Raw genomic sequence first — 23,666 nt, forward strand, 5'->3', positions numbered from 1 at the left:
GTCAGTGATGCCATCCAACCATCTCATTCTCTGTTACCCCCTTCTCCTCTTGTCCTCAATCTTTGCCAGTATTAGGGTCTTTTCCAATGAGTTGGCTCTTTGCATCAGGTTGCCAAAGTATTGGAGCTTGTTTTAGTGTCAGTCCTTCCAATGCACATTCAGGGTTGGTTTCCTTTTAGACTGATTGGTGTGATCTCCTTGCCCTCCAAGAGACTCTCAAGAGTCACTATAGCTCCACAATTTGAAAGCATCTATTCTTTGGTGCTCAGCCTTCTTTGGGAGAATGGCATTTGGGAGAATGGCATTGGGAGAATGGCATTTGGGAGAATGGCATTGAAATATGTATAATATCATATATGAAACGAGTCACCAGTCCAGGTTCCATGCACGATACTGGATGCTTGGGGCTGGTGCACTGGGATGACCCAGAGGGATGGTATGGGGAGGGAGGAGGGAAGAGGGTTCAGGATGGGGAACACATGTATACCTGTGGTAGATTCATTTTGATATATGGCAAAACCAATACAATATTGTAAAGTTAAACAATAAAATTAAATTAAAAAAATACCAGAAAGAGAAAATAAAAAGCAATCGCATTTAAAATCACTTTAAAGTATATCTAGGAGTAAACTTAACCATGAAGATGAAATATCTATATGCTGAAAATTATGAGCCATTGATCAAGGAAATTGAAGATAATTCAAAGAAATGGAAATGTATTCCATGCTCTTGAATTGGAAGAATTCGTAATGTCAAAATGGCCATATTATCATAAGCAATCTACAGATTTAGCCCAACTTCTATAAAATATTCATGACATTTTCCCACAGAACTAGAACAAAGAATCCAAAAATTTGTATGGAATCACAAACGACTCAGGAATGTGAAATTAATCAAAAGGGAAAAATAATAAAGCTGGAGGCACAACCCTTCTGGACTTCAGACTATACTACAAAGCTGCAGTAATAAAAGCAGCATAATGCTGGCATAAAAACATACATGTAGATCAATGAAACAGAATAGAAAGCCCAGAAATAAACCTACATAACTATGGCTAATTAATCTACAACAAAGAAGGCAAGAACATACAGTGGAGAAAAGAGTCTCCTCAAAAAGCTATGTTAGAAAGCCAGACAGCTACATGCAATTCAATGAAATTAGAACATTTCCTCACACCATATACAAAAATAAAATGGTTTAAAGACCTAAATATGATACATGAAATAGGCAAAACATTCTCCAGTATAAATTGTAGCAATATAATTAGATTAGATCAATATCCTAAGGCAAAATAAATAGAAGGAAAAATAAACATGTGGGACCTAATCAAACTTAAAAGCTTTTGCACAGCCAAGGAAGCTATCAATGAAACAAAAAGACGACCCTTAGAATGGGAGAAAATACTTGAAAATGATGCAACTGACAAGAAGTTAATATCCAAAATATACAAAGAGCTCATATAACTCAATATAGAAAAAAAACCCAATCAAAAAATGGGCAGAAAACTTTAACAGACATTTCTCCAACGAATACATACAGATGGCCAAAAAACACATAAAAAGATGCTTAACACTGGTAATTCTTAGAGAAATGCAAATCAAAACCATAATGAGGTATCACCTCACACTGTTCACAATCAGTTCAGTTCAGGCGCTCAGTCGTGTCCAACTCTTTGTGATCTCATGGACTGCAGCACAGCAGGCCTCCCTGTCCATCACTGACTCCTGGAGTTTATTCAAATTCATGTCCATTGAGTTGGTGACACCATCCAACCATCTCATCCTCTGTCATCCCCTTCTCCTCCCGCCTTCAATCTTTCTCAGCCTCAGGGTCTTTTGAAATGAGTCAGCCCTTTGCATCAGGTGGCCCAAGTATTGGAGTTTCAGCTTCGACATCAGTCCTTCCAATGAATATTCAGGACTGATTTCCTTTAGGATGGACTGGTTGGATATCCTTTCAGGCCAAGGGATTCTCAAGAGTCTTCTCCAGCACAACAGTTCAAAAGCATCAATTCTTCAGTGCTCAGCTTTCTTTATAGTCCAACTCTCACATCCATACATGACTACTGGAAAAACCGTAGGTCTGACTAGATGGACCTTTGTTGGTAAAGTAATGTCTTTGCTTTTTAATATGCTGTCTAGATTGATCATAACTTTTTTCCAAGGAGTAAGCATCTTTTGTTCACATGGCTATCATCAAAAAGTCTACAAACAATAAATGTTGAGCAGGTTGTGGAGAAAAGGGAACTCTTGTGTACTGTTGGTGAGAATGTAAACTGGTGTAGCCACTATGGAAAGCAGTATTGAGGCTCATTAAAAAAGCCTTATGATCCAGCAACCCCACTGCTGGGCATACACACTGAGGAAACCAGAAGGAAAGAGACATGTGTACCCCATGTTCATCGCAGCACTGTTTATAATAGCCAAGACATGGAAGCAACCTAGATGTCCATCAGCAGATGAATGGATAAGAAAGCTATGGTACATATACACAATGGAGTATTACTCAGGCATTAAAAAGAATACATTTGAATCAGTTCTAATGAGGTGGATGAAACTGGAGCCTATTATACAGAGTGAAGTAAGCCAGAAAGAAAAACATAAATACAGTATACTAACGCATATATATGGAATTTAGAAAGATGGTAACAATAACCCGGTGTACGAGACAGCAAAAGAGACACTGATGTATAGAACAGTCTTTTGGACTCTGTGGGAGAGGGAGAGGGTGGGAAGATTTGGGAGAATGGCAATGAAACATGTAAAATATCATGTAGGAAACGAGTTGCCAGTCCAGGTTCAATGCACGATGCTGGATGCTTGGGGCTGGTGCACTGGGACGGCCCAGAGGGATGGTATGGGGAGGGAGGAGGGAGGAGGGTTCGGGATGGGGAACACATGTATACCTGTGGCGGATGCATTTTGATATTTGGCAAAACTAATACAATTATGTAAAGTTTAAAAATAAAATAAAATGAGAAAAAAAAAAAGATAACAACAACAACAAAAAACACTAAAAATAGAGTTACTATGTGGTTTAGCCATCCCAATCCTGGGCATTTATCTGAAAAAGATAAAAACTCTAATTCGAAAAGATACATGCACTTCAATGTTCATAGCATCACTATTTACAATAGCCAAGAGATGTAAACAACTCAAGTGCTCATCAACAGAACATTGGTTTAAGAAGATATGGTATATATGCACAATGAAATATTATTTGGCCATGAAAATAATGAAATATTGCCATTTGAAGCAGCATGGATGGACCATAATATCATACTAACTGATATCATACTAAGTGAGGAAAATCAGACAAAGATGAATATTATGTGGTATTACTTATATGTAGAATCTAAAAAAAATAATGCAAATGAATGTATAAATTATACATAACAGACTCATAGACATAGAAACCAAAGTTACAGTTATCAAAGGGGAAAAAGAGGAGAAGGGATAAATTAATATAGGCTTAACAAGCCACTATACATAAAATAGATAAGCAACAAGGATTAATCACATAGCACAAGGTATTATATTTAATAGTTTGCAATAACCTATAATAAAAAAGTAACTTGAAAATATTTATGTATAACTGAGTCATTTCCTGTATATATCGAGACTAATGGAATATTGTAAACCTGAAAACTGAGAAATTTTTTAAAAATTCAAAAATTCCAATTTTCGCTTAAAGGGTTACATTTTGTTATCGGCAATGAACATCATCAGCTGTCTTTCTTGAAGTGAAAAATTCAAATCATTCATTTTTGAAAAAAAGAAATCTGTCAAATAACCAAATCAAAATGACCATTGTTTGTCACCAGTTCTTCCAAGTAAAAATGGTGTTCCACGAAAAAGGCAGTTAGGAAAGTTTCACAATTCAAACAATCTTATAACTGTTTTTTTCTGGAGATAACCACCATATCCCTGGTAAGTGAAAGAAATGGTTTCTGCCTACTTTCCATCCTGTTGTACCAATTATTATAGAGATGTATACTCAAGGGTCTAAATCTAATAAAATTAATATTTTTACTGCTTAATGAAAGGCATTAAGCAAAACTGGCTTTTCTTCCTCCTCTGAGTGCATTGTGATGAATAATACAAATTACTACTACAGTTTAGTATTAGTGCTTTGATTCATGCTAAGGCACTAGTAGTTTTACTTATTATTCTTGCATCATTGTGCAAATGCCAACATAGTACATAATGCAAGTAATGTTTTAGTATTATGAAAACAGTTTGATTTCAGGGACCTCCAGAAGTATCTTTGGGCCTCTTAGGCGTCCTTGGCCTACACTTTGAAAGTGACTCAAAAGCACTATAACTAAAAGCATGAGTTTTTCACTGGCTTTTATTTGCACCCAAAGCTTAGTTTAGGTTCCTGTATGCTTTATTTAATGACATTTTAAATACTTTTGTTGAACAGAAATATTTTTGCTGTTTTTCCTATGGGAAAAGGGGAACTACAATTTAATAGCTATTTTCTATTTCCAAATGCATCTATATACCAGAGCTGTGTTATTCTCTACTGCCACTTGGATGAATAAATTCACATTAAATGCGAGAGAAAAATGAACAGAAAATATTTAGTAAACAAAATCATGGTTCACTGTGTATATTAATAATTTTAAATTAAATAGAGAAATACGCAGAAAGAAAAACTATATAAAACTCATAATGGATGATTTTAAATAACTTTTTAAAACATTAGATAAAAAATAAAGCTACAAAAGAACCCCTTTGCTTTATTATTCCAAAAGTTCACTGTACTAATAAAACTTTTAGCAAATTAATACAAATCCTTTACATAAAACATCATGATCTCTTCGATGGCAGAAAGTTTTATGTTTGGCAGAAAAAAAAAAAAAAGTACATGACTTTAACCAAGCAAGATCTAATGGCATTTACATCATCACTTTTTGCTATTTCCAAAACATACTTTTAAAAGCTTTTTTATCTCCAATAATTTGTTCCTTACTCCTCAACACTTCCCTTAAACTATGCCTATAAAAGCTCTTCTCTACTCTCTAGTCTCCTTAAACCGTTAGGCGCCATCCTTTAGGTGCATTTCAAGACCATTTCATCCTTGAAGCCTTTCCTGATCTCTTTTACCTTTGACATTTGCTTGTATCTTTTTTATGGCTTTCAGCATATTTTCCTTTCTATTAGTTTTTAACATATTTATTTTACTTCTGATACTAATATGCTTTATGAAGGAATAGTCTTTCCCATATATGGATACTCTTCAAGGCCTGAAATTGAACGTGAAAGTTGCTCAGTAGTGTCCAACTCTTTGGGACCCCATGGACTGTAGCCTGCCAGGCTTCTCTGTCCATGGAATTCTCAGGACTAACATGATGCTTTTCTCAATAAGAATATGTTGATCTGAACCTATAAACATTTGGTGAAGTTATATAATGTGTAAGGTAAAAAGCTAAGTTATGTATATATGAAGCAGATGACCATTCTTAACTTCTGAGCTTTTGTAATCTATTGGGGGGGGGTGGAATTAAGCATGAAAATAGCAAGATATATGATGGTAAATTGAAAGTATAATGTGATATAATATGATCATATAATAATGTTAGAGGAAGGTTTGGGGCAAGAATTTATTGAAGTTCTCCCTCAGTTACGGCTAATGATAGAGTCAGAGAGATAAAATACCATAACTTTTCTTCAATTATTAAAACCATGGAAAAATAAATAGTTCCTCCAAAGTGCTATTATCACAGTGGTCCTTTTCAATAAAGAATAATTTCCCCCACCCCCAGAGTATATCTGGCAATTTCTGGAGATTTATTTGGTTGTCACAACTGTGGTCAGGGAATTATTACTGGTACCTAGTGGGTAGAGGCTAGGAATCTAAATATCTTACAAAGCACAAGGCAGCTTCCAACAAAAATGAATTATCCAGCCTAAATATCAATAGTGCCAAGGTTGAGAAACTCTTTGCTATTAGGAAGCACACAGACATTTACTTAGATTCAATGAATTCAATGAGAAGTAAAGGATACCATGGTCTCTAAAACTTAAGATTCCACTTTGTAAAACACTCAGAAATTTCTGGTTTAAGAAAGGAAAATAATAGCATGTTAGTCAGTAATTAAGAGTCTATTAAAGGTATTTCACATTGTTCTCATACTGATTTTTGTGGTAGATTCAACTTTTTTAAGTCTAAGAAAGAATCAGTTTAAAATGCATTTAATTGATTTTTTAGCACAGTGATTTCACTTTAGTAAAAGTGACACATGTTCACTTAAATATTTAAGCAACAGTAAAAAATACAACTAAGATAAAAAAAAAATTACCTTGAATCCTACTAGTGCTAAAATTTGAAGAAACACACCCTGGAATACTTTGTTCCCTATGTGCATATATCATATGGAAGGTTAAAAATAAATGATTTTACTACAAAAGGATCATATATTACTTTAAATAAAATATTATATCAATTTTACTTAATTTATAGACAAACTAAAGTTAAACTGAAGAAATGGTTGAATATCAGATAAATGACTCTTTACAACAAAGTAAATTAGCTTTTAAAAGATTAACGTAAAACAAATCCACTATACTGATATTAAAGTATTTTTCTATTTTTAATCATCTATTTTAAATTAATATTTATTGGAATATAGAAGCTTTACAATGTTGTGTTAGTTTCTACTGTTCAGTTCAGTTCAGTCACTCAGTCATGTCTGACTCTTTGTGACCCCATGAACCGCAGCATGCCATGCCTCCCTGTCCATCACCAACTCCCAGAGTTCACCCAAACTCATGTCCATTGAGTCAGTGATGCCATCCAACCATCTCATCCTCTGTCGTCCCCTTCTCCTGCCTTCATTCTTTCCCAATAACAGGGTCTTTTCAAATGAGTCAGCTCCCTTGCATCAGGTGGCCAAAATATTGGAGTTTCAGCTTCAACATCAGTCCTTCCAATGAACACCCAGGACTGATTTCCTTTAGGATGGACTGGTTGGATCTCTTTGCAGTCCAAGAGACTCTCAAGAGTCTTCTCCAACACCACAGTTCAAAAGCATCGATTCTTTGATGCTCAGCTTTCTTTATAGTCCAACTCTCACATCCATACATGACCACTGGAAAAACCATAGCCATTGACTAGACGGACCTTTGCTGGCAAAGTAATGTCTCTGCTTTTTAAAATACTGTCTAGGTTGGTCATAACTTTCTTTCCAAGGAGTAAGCGTCTTCTAATTTCATGGCTGCAATCACCATCTGCAGTGATTTTGGAGCCCAAAAAAATAAAGTCAGCCACTGTTTCCCCATCTATTTGCCATGAAGTGATGGGACTGGATGTCATGATCTTAGTTTTCTGAATGCTGAGCTTTAAGCCAACTTTTTCACTCTGTTCTTTCATTTTCATTAAGAGGCTTTTTAGTTCCTCTTCACTTTCTGCCATAAGGGTGGTGTCATCTGCATATCTGAGGTTATTGATATTTCTCCTGGCAATCTTGATTCCAGCTTGTGCTTCTTCCAGTCCAGCGTTTCTCATGATGTACTCTGCATATAAGTTAAATAAGCAGGGTGACTATATACAGCCTTCACATATTCCTTTTCCTATTTGGAACCAGTCTGTTGTTCCATGTCCAGTTCTAACTGTTGCTTCTTGACCTGCATATAGGTTTTTCAAGAGGCAGGTCAGGTGGTCTGGTATTCCCATCTCTTTCAGAATTTTCCACAGTTTATTGTGATCCACACAGTCAAAGACTTTAGCATAGTCAATAAAGCAGAAACAGATATTTTTCTGGAACTCTCTTGCTTTTTCGATGATCCAGCAGATGTTGGCAATTTGATCTCTGGTTCCTCTGCCTTTTCTAAAACCAGCTTGAACATCTGGAAGTTCAAAGTTCACATATTGCTGAAGCCTGGCTTGGAGAATTTTGAGTTTTTCTTTACTAGCATGTGAGATGAGTGCAATTGTGTGGTAGTTTGAGCATTCTTTGGCATTGCCTTTCTTTGGGATTGGAATGAAAACTGACCTTTTCCAGTCCTGTGTCCTCTGCTGAGTTTTCCAAATTTGCTAGCATATTGAGTGCAGCACTTTCATCATCTTTTAGGTTTTGAAATAGCTCAACTGGAATTCCATCACCTCCACTAGCTTTGTTGGTAGTGATACTTCCTAAGGCCCACTTGACTTCACATTCCAGGATGTCTGGCTCTAGTCCCAATAATTTCAATTGAATTGATTGTTGAATGATTCACAAAGAATTAACAATACTTCTCTATGTTATGTATGCCCCCAATATTGCTGCTTAATTTCACACACAGGTAGTTGTAGCCTCTTGAATCAGTAATAGGTAATATTTACAAAGACTTTTAAAGAGAAGCATATGACTACAATAAATATAGCACAAATGAGTTTTGAGGAAGTATAAAGCAAAGGGAAGGGCTTCCCCAATGTTTCAGCAGCAAAGAATCCACCTGCAATGCTGGAGATGCAGGAGATGCAAGTTTAATTCCTGTGTCAGGAAGATCCCTTGGAGAAGGAAATGGCAAACCACTCCAGTATTCTTGCCTGGAAAATCTAATGGATGGAGAAGCCTGGTAGCCTACAGTCCATGGGATTGCAAAGAGTCAGACGCAACTTGAGCGACTTCACTTTTACCTTTCTATTTTGTAACACATCAAAATAATGTGATCACAGCATTGTGACAAAACCAAACTCATTTGTAACATGAAGTAAACATCTATGCATTAAGAGGAAGCTAGTATTGAACAATTAATATTCACAGGCACGGTTCTCAATGTTTTACACATACTGTCCCATTTATCTCACAGCAACCCCACTCAATATATACTATTTCTAGTTTACAACGTGCAAACCAAGATGCAGAAGAGTAACTTGACTAAAATAAGTTAGTTAATGGGCTACCAGGGATTTAATGAAGGTACATGGGAACACAAATACTCTTCAGCATAATTATCTATTCTTTTCTTCATTATACTTATCTATTCTTTATAAAATTAATTAATTTATTTTAATTGGAGGCTAATTACAATATAATTATCTATTCTTTAAAAAAATTATTTAATTGGAGGATGATTACTTCACAATATTTTTTTGCTTTTGCCATACATCAGCATGAATCAGCCACAGGCATACACGTGCTTCCTCCCTCCTGAACCACTCTCCCACGTCCCTCCCCACCTCATCCCTCCAGATTGTCACAAAGCATTGGCTTTGGGTTCTCTGCATCATACTTTATCTTTGTTAGAAGCCTTCACTGAGCACCTGCTGCAACAAGCACCTTCAGAGTTTAAAATGCACTGATGCTTGGGTCCCCTAGGAAAGATTCTGATGGAACTGGCCTGGTCACTGAGAATACTACAGGCTCCCAGATGATTCTCATGTGCAGCAAAGAGTGAGGACCACTACTCTACATGCTCATTGCATTTTCTAGGTTAGATGGTTTGTGAGAAATATAGACCATTTTTTTTTGTCTTCAAAAGAACATATGAAGTGTAAATCAACTTCAATTAAAAAAAAAAAAGATGAAATATATGAGATTCAACTAAACACACAACCTTTATTACATACTAAAATTTTCCCATTGAAACCTTTATTACATACTAAAATTTTCCCATTGATTAATGACAAGTTCTGTTTATATATCTGTTTGTACAAAATATGGTGCAAACAAATATAAAGTTTGGTTTTTCCATAAGCAAACAAAACATTTACAAAATAGATGAAAGCTAACCTAAGCTAAGTCACTTCAGTCGTGTCCGACTCTTTGTGACCCCATGGACTGCAGCCTATCAGGCTCCTCCATCCATGGGATTTTCCAGGTAAGAGTACTAGAGTGGGGTGCCATTGCCTTCTCTGACAAAATAGATGAACTACTGGGTAATTATATTAGAAAATATTTCCTCGTGTGTTTCTTTAGTGAGTTCCCCCATGAATTTAAATTGTAATTCTACTAAAATTTTTTTTTCACATTTGTGAAAATAAAGTGCATAAACTGCAGATGAGACAAAATTATACCTGGCAACGATGGAAATCCAATTAAAAACAAGCAAACAGAAATGAACCAAGTAATGCAGTACTAAAACATTATATAGGACTTCCCTGGTGGTTCAGAGGTTAAGAATCCCCCTTGCATTGACAGGAACATGGGTTCAATCCCTGGTCCAGGTTCCTGCTCTAGAGCCTGTGAGCTGTAACAAGAGAAGCCCTGCAATGAGAAGTCAGAGCACAGCAACAAAGAGTAGCTCCTGCTCACCCTAGAACCGATGCAGCCATAAATAAATAAATAAGAGAATAACACTTAAAATAATTATATAAATGTCCATAAAGGAATGTTTAGAATATGGTGGTATTTACCAAGAAACACATCCTTGAAAATGAGAATTTTGAACCAGTGTTGTATGGAATCAGAAACCCAAATGAAAGAAAAAAGGGGACAACATTACAGAGATAAGACAAAAGCAAGGCCTGAGGAGGAAAGAAAATAAGGAAAGAGGAGAAGGGGGAAGAGTGGAGGTGGATGGGGGGAGAAATGCATAGAAAATGGAAAGCCAAAAATGTAGAGTTAATAAACTTTGAAGAGGTAGTATAACACAACAGTAAAAGTGGGTGTGAGATTCTGAAGTCTATCTGGATTTACTTCCAGGTTCTAGCACGTACTAGCTGTTTTGCCTTAAGGTAGTTGTTTTGTAACCCTCTGAATAAGTTTCAATATCTGTAAAATGAGAATAATATTTGTACTTCATAGGGTATTTTGAAGATTATATGAATTATATGGGCTTCCCAGGTGGCACTAGTGGGAAATAACCTGCTAGCCAATGCAGGGGAAATAAGAGACGTGGGTTTTATTCCTACGTTGGGAAGATCCCCTGGAGTAGGAAATTGCACCACACTTCAGTATTCTGGCCTGGAGAATCCCATAAATTGAGGAGCCTGGCAGGCTACAGTCCATAGGGTCACAAAGAGTCAGACATGATTGAAGTGACTTAGCAGACACACACATAAGGTATATATAAAGTACTTAGGACAGTACCTTGAATACTGTAAATGTTAGGTCTGTGTGTGTGTGTGTGTCTGTGTGTATGTGTGTGTCTGTGTGTGTGTGTGTAAGGCAAGCAAGTACATATGTACAAAAATATGCAATCTTTTCAATTTATATCAGAAAAAAAAATGACTTTCAAAAAGGGTAAATGACCTCTTTAAGGCCAAACAGTAGGTATGGACTGTAATGAAGGTGTTGAGACTAACTTTCAGAATTTGATATAAATGTGAATATTTGTGCTTGGAGAAAAAGAAGCTAAAGAGGAAAACATTTTATGCTATGTAGAGACATGAGTAATAAGACTGCAGAGAAAGTCAGGCTCTCTACTAAAATAGATAGTGGAATAAACTGAATTGACAAGAAACAATTTCTCAGTTATGATGGATAAGATAGTTCATTTATTCAGTATCTTAGTAGATCTACCACAGAGATCTTCTACTTTGTGGGAAAGAAACAAAAAACAAAGATAAACAAATGGAACCTAATCAAACTTATGAGGTTTTGCATAGCAAAGGAAACCACAAGAAATGAAAAGACAGTCTATGGAATGGAAGAAAATATTTGCAAATGATATGACAGACAAGGGCTTAATTTACAAAATATACAAACAAATCAACAACAAAAAACCAAATAACTTAACTGGATGACAAATCAAAACCTATGGGATTCAGTAAAAACAGTGCTAAGGGGAAGGTTCATAGCAATACAAGCTTACCTCAAGAAACAAGAGAAAAATCAAATAAATAACCTAACTTTACACCAAAAGCAACTAGAAAAAGAAGAAATAAAGAATCCCAGGGTTAGTAGAAGGAAAGAAATCTAAAAAAAGTTATGGCAGAAACAAATGATAAAGAAACAAAGGGGACTATAGCAAAAATTAACAAAACTAAAAGCTGGTTCTTTGCAAAGATAAATAAAATAGACAAACCATTAGCTAGACTGATGAAGCAAAAAAGGGAGAAGAATCAAATCAACAAAATTAGAAATGAAAATGGAGAAATCGCAATAGACAACACAGAAACACAAACAATCATAAGAGACTATTATATCAGCAACCAAATGACAATAAAATGGACAACGTGGAAGTAATGGATGAATTTTTAGAAAAGTATAACTTTCCAAAACTTAACCAGGAAGAAATAGAAAATCTTAACAGACCCATCACAAGCATGGAAATCAAAAGTGTAATAAAAAAATTTTTTCAACAAACCAAAGCCCAGGACCAGATGGCTTCACAGGTGAATTCTACCAAAAATTCAGAGAAGAGCTAACACCTTTTGTATTCAAACTCTTCCAGAAAATTGCAGAGGAAGGTAAACTGCCAAACTCATTCTATGAGGCCACCATCACCCTAATACCCAAACCAGACAAAGACGCCACAAACAAACAAACAAACAAACGACAGGCTAATATCACTGATGAACATAGATGCAAAAATCCTCAAGAAAATTCTAGCAAACAGAATCCAAGAACATATTGACATGATCATACACCACGAAAAAGTGGGCTTTATCCCAGGGATGCAATGATTCTTCAATATTTGCAAATCAATCAATGTGATATACCTCATTAACAAATTGAAAGATAAAAACCGTATGATTATCTCAATAGATACAGAGAAAGCCTTTGACAAAATTCAACATCCATTTATGATAAAAACCCTCCAGAAATCAGGCATAGAAAGAACATACCTCAACATACTAAAAACCATATATGATAAACCCACAGCAAACATTATCCTAAATGGTGAAAAACTGAAAGCATTTCCCCTAAAGTCAGGAACAAGACAAGGGTGCCCACTCTCACCACTACTATTCAACATAGTTTTGGAAGTTTTGGCCACAGCAATCAGAGCAGAAAAAGAAATAAAAGGAATCCTGATTGGACAGGAAGAAATAGAACACTCACTATTTGCAGATGGGAAGATGCTCTACATAGAAAACCCCAAAACACAACTAGAAAATAACTAGAGCTAATCAATGAATATAGTAATGTTGTAGGGTATAACATTAACACACAGAAACCCCTTACATTCCTATACACTAACAATGATAAAACAGAAAGAGAAATTAAGGAAATAATTCCATTCACCAATGGAACTGCATTCCATTGCAATGAAAAAATAAAATACTTAGGAATAAATCTACATAAACAAACGAAAGACCAATATATAGAAAAGTATAAAACATTGATGAAAGAAATCAAAGAGGACACAAATAGATGAAGAAATATACCATTTTCATGGGTTGGAAGAATCAAAATAGTGAAAATGAGTATACTACCCAAAACAATCTATATATTCTGTGCAAGCCCTATCAAGCTGCCAACAGTATTTTTCACAGAACTAGAACAAATAATTTCACAATTTGTATGGAAATACAAAAAACCTCGAATAGCCAAAGCTATCTTGAGAAAGAAGAATGGAACTGGAGGAATCAACCTGCCTGACTTCAGGCTCTACTACAAAGCCACAGTCATCAAGACAGTATGGTACTGGCACAAAGACAGAAATATAGATCAGTGGAACAAAAGAGAAAGCCCAGAGATAAATCCACACACCTATGGACCCCTTATCTTTGACAAAGGAGGCAAGAATATACAATGGAGTAAAGACAATCTCTTTAACAAATGGTGCTGGGAAAACTGGTCAACCACTTGTAAAAGAATGAAACTAGCATACTTTCTAACATCATACACAAAAATAAACTCAAAGTGGATTAAAGATCTAAACATAAGACTAGAAACTATAAACCTCATAGAGGAAAACATAGGCAAAACACTTTCTGACATAAATCACAGGAGGATCCTCTATGACCCTCCTCCCAGTGTAATGGAAATATAAGCAAAAATAAACAAATGGGACCTAATTAAACTTAAAAGCTTTCACATAAAGAAGGAAACTATAGCAAGGTGAAAAGACAGCCTTCAGAACAGGAGAAAATAATAGCAAGTGAAGCAACTGACAAAGAATTAATCTCAAAAAAATACAAGCAGCGCATGCAGCTCATTACCAGAAAAATAAATGACCCAGTCAAAAAATGGGCCAAAGAACTAAACAGACGTTTCTCCAAAGAAAACATACAGATGGCTAACAAACACATGATAAGATGCTCAACCTTACTCATTATCAGATAAATGCAAATCAAAACCACAATGAGGTACCATTTCAGGCCAGTCAGAATGGCTGCTATCAAAAAGTCTAAAAAAAAATGCTGGAGAGGATGCGCAGAAAAGTGAACCCTCTTACACTGTTGGTGGGAATGCAAACTAGTACAGCCACTATGGAGAACAGTGTGGAGACTCCTTAAAAAATGGGAGATACAACTGCCATACAACCCAGCAATCCCACTGCTGGGCATACATACCAAGGAAACCAAAATTGAAAGAGACACATGTACCCCAATATTCATTGCAGTACTGTTTACAATAGCTGGGACATGGAAAACACCTAGGTGTCCACTGGCAGAGGAATAGATATGAAAGCTGTGGTACATACACACAATCGACTATTACTCTAATGAGGTGGATGAAACTGGAGCCTATTATACAGAGTGAAGTAAGAAAGAAAAACACCAATACAGTATTTTAACACATATATATGGAATTTAGAAAGATGGTAATGACGACCCTATATGAGAGACAGCAAAAGAGACACAAATGTGAAGAACAGACTTATGGATTCTGTGGGAGAAGACAAGCGAAGGATTATTTGAAAGAATAGCTTTGAAACATGTATATTACCATATGTGAAACAGATCGCCAGTCCAGGTCTGATGCATGAGACAGGGAACTCAGGGCCAGTACATTGGGATGATCCTGAGGGATGAGATGGGGAGGGAGGTTGGAGGGTGTTTCAGGATGGGGGACACATGTACACCCATGGCTGAGTCATATCAATGTATGGCAAAAACCACTACAATATTGTAAAGTAATTAGCCTCCAATTAAAATTAATTAATTAAAAATAAATAAATAAATAAACTAGGAATGATGACATTAAAAGAAAAAAAAAGAAAACTGAAAATAAAAGCACAATGATCCAAAACCTAGGTGATACAGCAAAAGCAGTTCTAAGAGGGAAGTTTATAGCAATTCGATCTTACCTCAAGAAACAAGAAAAATCTCAAATAAACCCTGTAATCTTACACTTAAACCAACTAGAGAAAAAAGAAAAACAAAACTTTAAAATAGTAGAAGGAAAGAAATGATAAAAATCAGAGGAGAAATAAAAAGGGACAAAGAAAACAATATCGAAGTTCAATGAAACTAAAATCAAGTTCTTTGAAAAGATAAACAAAATTGATAAACCTTTAGCAAGACTTACCAAGAAAAAAAGGGAGTGGTCTTAAATCAATAAAATTAATAATGAAAAAGAATTTAGAGTTGACACCCCAGAAATACAAAAGGATCATGAGACTACTACAAGCGACTGTATGCCAAATGGACAAACTGGAAGAAATGGAAAATTTCTTGGAAAGGTACAATCTCCCAAGACTGAAATGAGGAGAAACATACAATATGAACAGACCAATCACAGGCATCGAAATTGAAACTGTGATTTAAAAATTCTCAACGAACAGAAGTCCAGGACCTGATGGCTTCACAGGCAAATTCTATCAAACATTTAGAGGACAGCTAACACCTATTCTTAAACTCTTTCAAAAAATGCAGAGGAAAGAACACTGCCAAACTCATTCTACAAGCCTGCCATCAATCTGATACCAAAACCAGAGAAAGATACCATACAAAAAGAAAATTAAAAGTCAATATCACTCATGAACATAGATGCAAAAATCCTCAACAAAATACTAGCAATCAGAAGCTGACAATACATTAAAAGGATCATATACCACAATCAAGAGGGATTTTCCCTACAGATGCAAATATTGTTCATTATCCACAAATGAATCAGTGTCATACACCACATCAACAAATTGAAGGGTAAAAATCATATGATCATTTTAATACAGAAAAAAGTTTCGACAAAATTTAGCACCCATTTATGATAAAAACTCTCCCAAAAGTAGGCATAGAGGGAATATACCTTAACATAATAAAGGCCATATATGACAAACCTAAGCTAACATCATATTCAATGGTGAAAAGCTGAAAGCATTTCCTTTAAAATCAGGAACATGACAAGTATGTCCACTCTTGCCACTTTTATTCAACATAGTTTTGGAAGTCCTAGCTACAGAAATCAGAGAAGAAAAATAACGGGAATCAAATTGGAGAAGAAGAAGTAAAACCATCACTGTTTGCAGATGACATGATACTACACACAGAAGATCCTAAAGAAGCTGATAGAAAACTACTAGAGCTTATTGATGAATTTGGTAAATTTTTGCAAGTTAATAATACACAAAAATATGTTGCATTTCTGTACAGCCATAACAAAAGATGAGAGAAAAATTCAGGAAACAATTCCATTTACCACTGCATCAAAAAGAATTAAAATACCTAGGAATAAATCTATCTAAGGAAACAAAGACCTGTACTCCAAAAAACTGTAAGATGATGATGAAAGAAATCAAAGAAGACACAAACTGATGGAAAGATATATCATGTTTGCAGACTGGAAGAATAAATATCATCAAAATAATATTTATTGAATCTACAGAATCAGTCCAATCCTTATCAAATTACCAATGGCATTTTTCACAGAACTAGAACAAAAATTTCTATAATCTGTATTGAGACACAAAAGACCTCCAATAGTGAAAGCAATCTTGAGAAAGAAAAATGGAACTGGAGGAATTAGAGTCCCTGATATAAGTCTAGACTACAAAACAATATGATACTGGCACAAAAATGAAATATAGATCAATAGAACAGGATACAAATAATAGAAATAAACCCATGTATCTATGGTCAATTAATTTACAACAAAGGAGGTAAGACTACACAATGTTGGAAAGACCTCTTCAACAAATGGTCCTGTGTTTTTTACAGAAACATGTAAAAAATAAAATTAGATCCTTCTTTAATATTATACAAAAAAATAAGCTCAAAATGGATCAAAGACCTAAATGTGAGACCAGACACTATAAACTCCTAGAGGAAAACATAGGCAGAACACTTTGTCACATAAATTGCAGCAATATCTTTTTTTGATTCATCTCCCAGAATGATGGAAATAAAAACAAAAATAAATGGGATGTACTTAAACTCAAAAGCTTTTGCACAGCAAAGGCAGAAATAAAACAAAAAGCAATCAAAAGACTGGGAGAAAATGATGTGACCAACAAGGAATTAGTCTCCAAAATCTACAAACAGCTCATGAAGCACAACATCATCAAAACAAACTAACCAGTCAAAAATGAGCAGAAGATCTAAATCGATATTTCTCCAGAGAAGACATCCAGGTGATCAATAGGCACATGAAAAGATGTTCCACATCGTCAATTAATAGAGAAATACAAATGAAAACTACACTGAGATATCACCTCACACTGGTCAAAATGGTCATCATTGAAAAATCTAGAAACAATAAATTCTAGAGAGGGTGTGGAGGGAAGGGAACCTTCTATACCATTGGAGGGGAATTAATTGGTACAGTCACTATGGAGAATATGAAAGTTCCTTACAAAAACTAAAAATAAGAGCTACCATATGACCTTGCAATCCCACTCCTGGGCATATATTTGGAGACACACAAGGTATATGCACTCCAGTGTTCATTGCAGCACTGTTTACAATAGCCAAGATATGGAAGCAATCTAAATGTCCAATGGCAGAGGAATTATAAAGAAGATGTAGTACTTATATATAACAGAATATTACTCAGCCATCAAAAGGAGTGAAATAATGCTATTTGCTGCAACATGCAAAGATCTAGAGATTGTCATACTGAGTGAAGTAAGTTAGACAGAGAAGGAGAAACATCATACAACATCCCTTTTATATGGAATCTAAAAAGACGTGATACAAATGAACTTATTTGCAAAACAGACTCACAGACTTAGCGAACCTATGGTTGTTTTGGGGGAAGGAAGAGGGGAAGGGATATTTAGGGAGTTTAGGATGGACAGGCACACATGCTATATTTTAAATGGATTAGCAACAAGGTAATTCTGTTGTATATAACAGGGAATTTTTCTCAGTGTTATGTGACAGCCTGAGTGTGAGGGGAATTGGGGGGAAATTGATACATATATATTTATGCTAAGTCCCTTTGCTTTCCATCAGAAACTATCACAATATTGTTAATCAGCTATCAGTTCAGTTCAGTTCAGTCGCTCAGTCGTGTCTGACTCTTTGCGACCCCATGAATAGCAGCATGCGAGGCCTCCCTGTCAAACATCAACTCCCGGAGTTCACTCAGACTCACATCCATCGAGTCAGTGATGCCATCCAGCCATCTCATCCTCTGTCGTCCCTTTATCCTCCTGCCCCCAATCCCTCCGAGCATCAGAGTCTTTTCCAATGAGTCAACTCTTCGCATGAGGTGGCCAAAGTACTGGAGTTTCAGCTTTAGCATCATTCCTTCTAAAGAACACCCAGGGCTGATCTCCTTTAGAATGGATTGGTTGGATCTCCTTGCAGTCCAAGGGACTCTCAAGAGTCTGCTCCAACACCACAGTTTAAAAGCATCAATTCTTCAGCACTCAGCTTTCTTCACAGTCCAACTCTCACATCCATACATGACCACTGGAAAAACCATAGCCTTGACTAGACGGACATTTGTTGGCAAAGTAATGTCTCTGCTTTTCAATATGCTATCTAGGTTGGTCATAACTTTCCTTCCAAGGAGTAAGCGTCTTTTAATTTCATGGCTGCAGTCACCATCTGCAGTGATTTTGGAGCCCAAAAAATAAAGTCTGACACTGTTTCCACTGTTTCCCCATCTATTTGCCATGAAGTGATGGGACCAGATGCCATGATCTTCGTTTTCTGAATGTTGAATTTTAAGCCAACTTTTTCACTCTCCTCTTTCACCTTCATCAAGAGGCTTTTTAGTTCCTCTTCACTTTCTGTCATAAGGGTGGTGTCATCTGCATATCTGAGGTTATTGAGATTTCTCCCGGCAATCTTGATGCCAGCTTGTGCTTCTTCCAGCCCAGCATTTCTCATGATGTACTCTGTATGTAAGTTAAATAAGCAGGGTCACAATATACAGCCTTGATGTACTCCTTTTCCTATTTGGAACCAGTCTGTTGTTCCATGTCTAGTTCTAACTGTTGCTTCCTGACCTGCATACAAATTTCTCAAGAGGCAGGTCAGTTGGTCTGGTATTCCCATCTGTTTCAGAATTTTCCACAGTTTATTGTGATCCACACAGTCAAAGGCTTTGGCATAGTCAATAAAGCAGAAATAGATGTTTTTCTGGAACTCGCTTGCTTTTTCCATGATCCAGTGGATGTTGGCAATTTTGTCTCTGATTCCTCTGCCTTTTCTAAAACCAGCTTGGACAACTGGAAGTTCATGATTCATGTATTGCTGAAGCCTGGCTTGGAGAATTTTGAGCATTACTTTACTAGCATGTAAGTTGAGTGCAATTGTGTGGTAGTTTGAGCATTCTTTGGCATTGCCTTTCTTTGGGGTTGGAATGAAAACTGACCTTTTCCAGTCCTGTGGCCACTGCTGAGTTTTCCAAATTTGCTGGCATATTGAGTGCAGCACTTTCACAGCATCATCTTTCAGGATTTGAAATAGCTCAACTGAAATTCCATCACCTCCACTAGCTTTGTTCATAGTGATACTCCAATACAAAATGAAAAGTTTAAAAAAAAAAAAAAAACAGAACACAGCTTGATGCAGAATAAGTGCTTCAAAACTAGTGCCAGATAATGAAGAAGACATACTAAAAGCAGTGGCAACAAACACACAGATTATGACAATCTGGTAGAGGGTTTTGAGTATTCAAGACTGTTTTTGACTTCATTTACAACACTTCTATGATACAGACATTGAAACTAAAGCAAATCATGGAAGAAGTATTGGTACCAAATAGAAACAATTTAAATAATGGAAAAGGAAAAATGTCAGAAATTACACTTTCATAGTTACACCACCAAGTGTGCCTTTCTCTCCTGCCTCCACTTCCACTTTCTCTATCTCTTTCTCTTCTGCCATCTGTGAGACAGCAAAACCAATTCTTAGCCTTTATTGTGCCCATCTTTGCATCTATTCATGGAAAACAGATGGGGAAACAGTGACAGACTTCATCTTTTTGGGCTCCAAAATCACTGCAGATGGTGACTGCAGCCATGAAATTAAAAGACGCTTACTCCTTGGAAGAAAAGTTATGACCAACCTAGACAGGGAAAGCAGAGACATTACTTTGCCAACAAAAGTCCATCTAGTCAAAACTATGGTTTTGTCCAGCAGTCATTTAAGGATGTGAGAGTTGGACTACAAAGAAAGCTGAGTATCAAAGAACTGATGCTTTTGAACTGTGGTGTTTGAGCAGACTCTTGAGAGTTCCTTGGAGTGCAAGTAGATCCAACCAGTCCATCCTAAAGGAAATCAGTCCTGAATATGCATTGGAAAGGCTGATCCTGGAGCTGAAACTCCAATACTTTGGCCACCTGATGCGAATAACTGACTCATCTGAAAAGACCCTGATGCTGGGAAAGGTTGAAGGTGGGAGGAGAAGGGGATGACAGAGGATGAGATGGTTGGATGGCATCACCAACTCAATGGACATGAGTTTGAGTAAGTCCCAGGAGCTGGTGATGGACAGGGAAGTCTGGTGTGATACAGTCCATGGGGTCGCAAAGAGTCGGACATGACTGAGCAACCAAACTGACTGAACTGAACTCCTTCTCAGACTACTCAATATGAAGAGAATGAAGATCTTTGTGATGATTCATTTCCACTTAATGAATAGTAAATGATTATCATTCCATATAGATAATACATTTATCTGTTGTGTATGTGTGTCTTTGTGTGAAAATCTAATCACTGTATGGCAAGAACTGCATGAGACATTTTTCTGTCATCATCATCATCCTTGCCTAAGCATTCATCATGAAGAACATCATGTGCAAGGTCTATATTGAAGTAGACAGTCCTATCATCACATAGGTATAATAAAGTGATATTTAATATAAAATTAATAATGTGTTAGTTTTGTTAATCATTTTAACATAGCTTTCAAACAATTACCTTACTGTACCATATGCTTTTTCTCTCTTAATTGCAGAAACTGCATATCAGTCTATAATCACAAGTGGTTCTTAAAAAAAAGTATAACCATGTTCCCAATATTTTATTATGAATATGTCTGTAATACTATGTGCCATAAAATTTTTATAATGATTCATATATTAGTGTACAGACTAGGCTACTGTAAGGCAATTATATTGTTTGCATTAGGCTAACCACAAATTAGGGCTTCCCTGGTGGCTCAGAGGGTAAAGCATCTGCCTGCAATGCAGGAGACCTGGGTTTGATCCCTGAGTCAGGAAGATCCCCTGGAGAAGGAAATGGCAACCCACTCCAGTACTCTTGTCTGGAAAATCCCATGGACAGAGAAGCCTGGTAGACTACAGTTCATGGGATCACAAAGAGTCAGACATGACTGAGCGATTTCAATTTCAACCACAAATTAATCATACTGCTGCTTATTCATTATTAATGCATGAATCTTTATACCTATAAATAAATATGGATTTCTTTTCACATTATATTTTCACTTTTGATGCTGAGTGTTAGTATTATGTTTAACATCTATAGTGTTTTCTATCATATAAGACAATACTGATTGGGTACTGACAGATGATTCACTTTGTAAATAGTTTAAACTTTTACAAACTGTAAACTGTTAAACTGTATAGATACAGTAGTATAAATGCATTTTCTTTATGAATTTCTTAATATTCCTTTTCTCTAGTTTAAGAATACATAATACATATATTAATAACATACAAAATATGTGTTAATAGGCTGTTTATCTTATAGGTAAGTCTTCAGGTCAAGAGTAGGCTATTAGTAACTGAGTTCAGGGGGAGTCAAAAGTTAAATGCAGATTTTCAACTGCATAGAGGTTTGGAACCTCTAACCCCCACATTATTCAAATGCCTACTGTGCTTTTAGGGTCCCTTCAAATTTAGAGACTCTGAGTACTCTTTCTGCTTTTATTCTGAATGCCATGTATTCCATAATGTGTAATTTGAAATGGTGCTTGTTCAACTAAATAAAGCGTGTCCTACAGCAGCTACATACATGAGCTGATTCCTACAAAAATGACTTCCCAAAACTGTATGAGATCATACAATGAATTAGAAAATAATCAGATATTGATTCATGTATCTTTAGTTTTACATGACATCAGTAATTTTATATCTAATTTCTCTGGTTATGAGATGAACCAAACTACATAGTTACGGCTATTACTGTGCACAACTTTTATGTGCTCAGACCTCAACATGAAGTTTAATCATTTACTGACCAGTTAATCCATATAATTCTAGCAAATGTCAAGGCATTATTTCATGTTTTTATCTGTTTTATTGCTTCCTCAATTTGGAAATGTTCTTTCCTGAGTCCATCTAGGAAATCAAGCCTCAGGTTCAGCATATCATACGCATCTCTATCCCTTTTGGACTTTCTCACCAAGAACCTGAATTTTCCATTATTTTTTCTAAATTTAAGATTTTTCATATTTTTCCATCTTATTTTTGTTTTTCAGTCTGCTGCTGCTAAGTCGCTTCAGTCGTGTCTGACTCTGTGCGACCCCGTAGATGGCAGCCCACCAGGCTCCCCGTCCCTGGGATTCTCCAGGCAAGAACACTGGAATGGGTTGCCATTTCCTTCTCCAATGCATGGAAGTGAAAAGTGAAAGTGAAGTCTCTCAGTCATGTCCCATGTCCGACTCTTCGCAACCCCATGGACTGCAGCCTACCAGGCTCCTCTGTCCATGGGAGTTTCCAGGCAAGAGTACTGGAGTGGGGTGCCATTGACTTCTCCAGTTTTTCAGTCTAGGTGCTTATAACTTGCAGTCTAATTTAATTATTATCCTGCTCTTAATGGTTTAGTTCAGTTCAGTTCAGTCACTCAGTCCTGTCCGACTCTTTGCAACCCAAAGAATCGCAGCACTCCAGGCCTCCCTGTCCATCACGATCTTCCAGAGTTCACTCAAACTCACATCCATCGAGTCAGTGATGCCATCCAGTCATCTCATCCTCTGTCATCCCCTTTTCCTCCTGCACCCAATCCCTCCCAGAATCAGAGTCTTTTCCAATGAGTCAACTCTTCGCATGAGGTGGCCAAAGTACTGGAGTTTCAGCTTTAGCATCATTCCTTCCAAAGAAATCCCAGGGCTGATCTCCTTCAGAATGGACTGGTTGGATCTCCTTGCAGTCCAAGGGACTCTCAAGAGTCTTCTCCAACACCACAGTTCAACAGTATCAATTCTTCTGTGCTCAGCTTTCTTCACAGTCCAACTCTCACATCCATACATGACTACAGGAAAAACAATAGCCTTGACTAGATGGACCTTTGTTGGCAAAGTAATGTCTCTGCTTTTCAATATGCTATCTAGGTTGGTCATAATTTTTCTTGCAAGGAGTAAGTGTCTTTTAATTTCATGGCTGCAGTCACTATCTGAAGTGATTTTGGAGCCCAAAATGATAAAGTCTGACATGGTTTCCACTGTTTCCCCATCTATTTCCCATGAAGTGGTGGGACCAGAT

At 36.4% G+C, this 23,666-nt stretch overlaps 1 protein-coding gene across 2 annotated transcripts in view; it reads right to left on the reverse strand.

The window, feature by feature from the left end:
* The window catches only part of TENT5D (terminal nucleotidyltransferase 5D), a 287,611-nt gene that overhangs the window by 23,941 nt on the left and 240,004 nt on the right, over nucleotides 1-23,666 (reverse strand). The gene's annotated exons all lie outside the window — the stretch shown is intronic.

Source organism: Bos javanicus, chromosome X (genome assembly GCF_032452875.1).
Source record: "Bos javanicus breed banteng chromosome X, ARS-OSU_banteng_1.0, whole genome shotgun sequence".
NCBI classification, from domain to species: domain Eukaryota; kingdom Metazoa; phylum Chordata; class Mammalia; order Artiodactyla; family Bovidae; genus Bos; species Bos javanicus.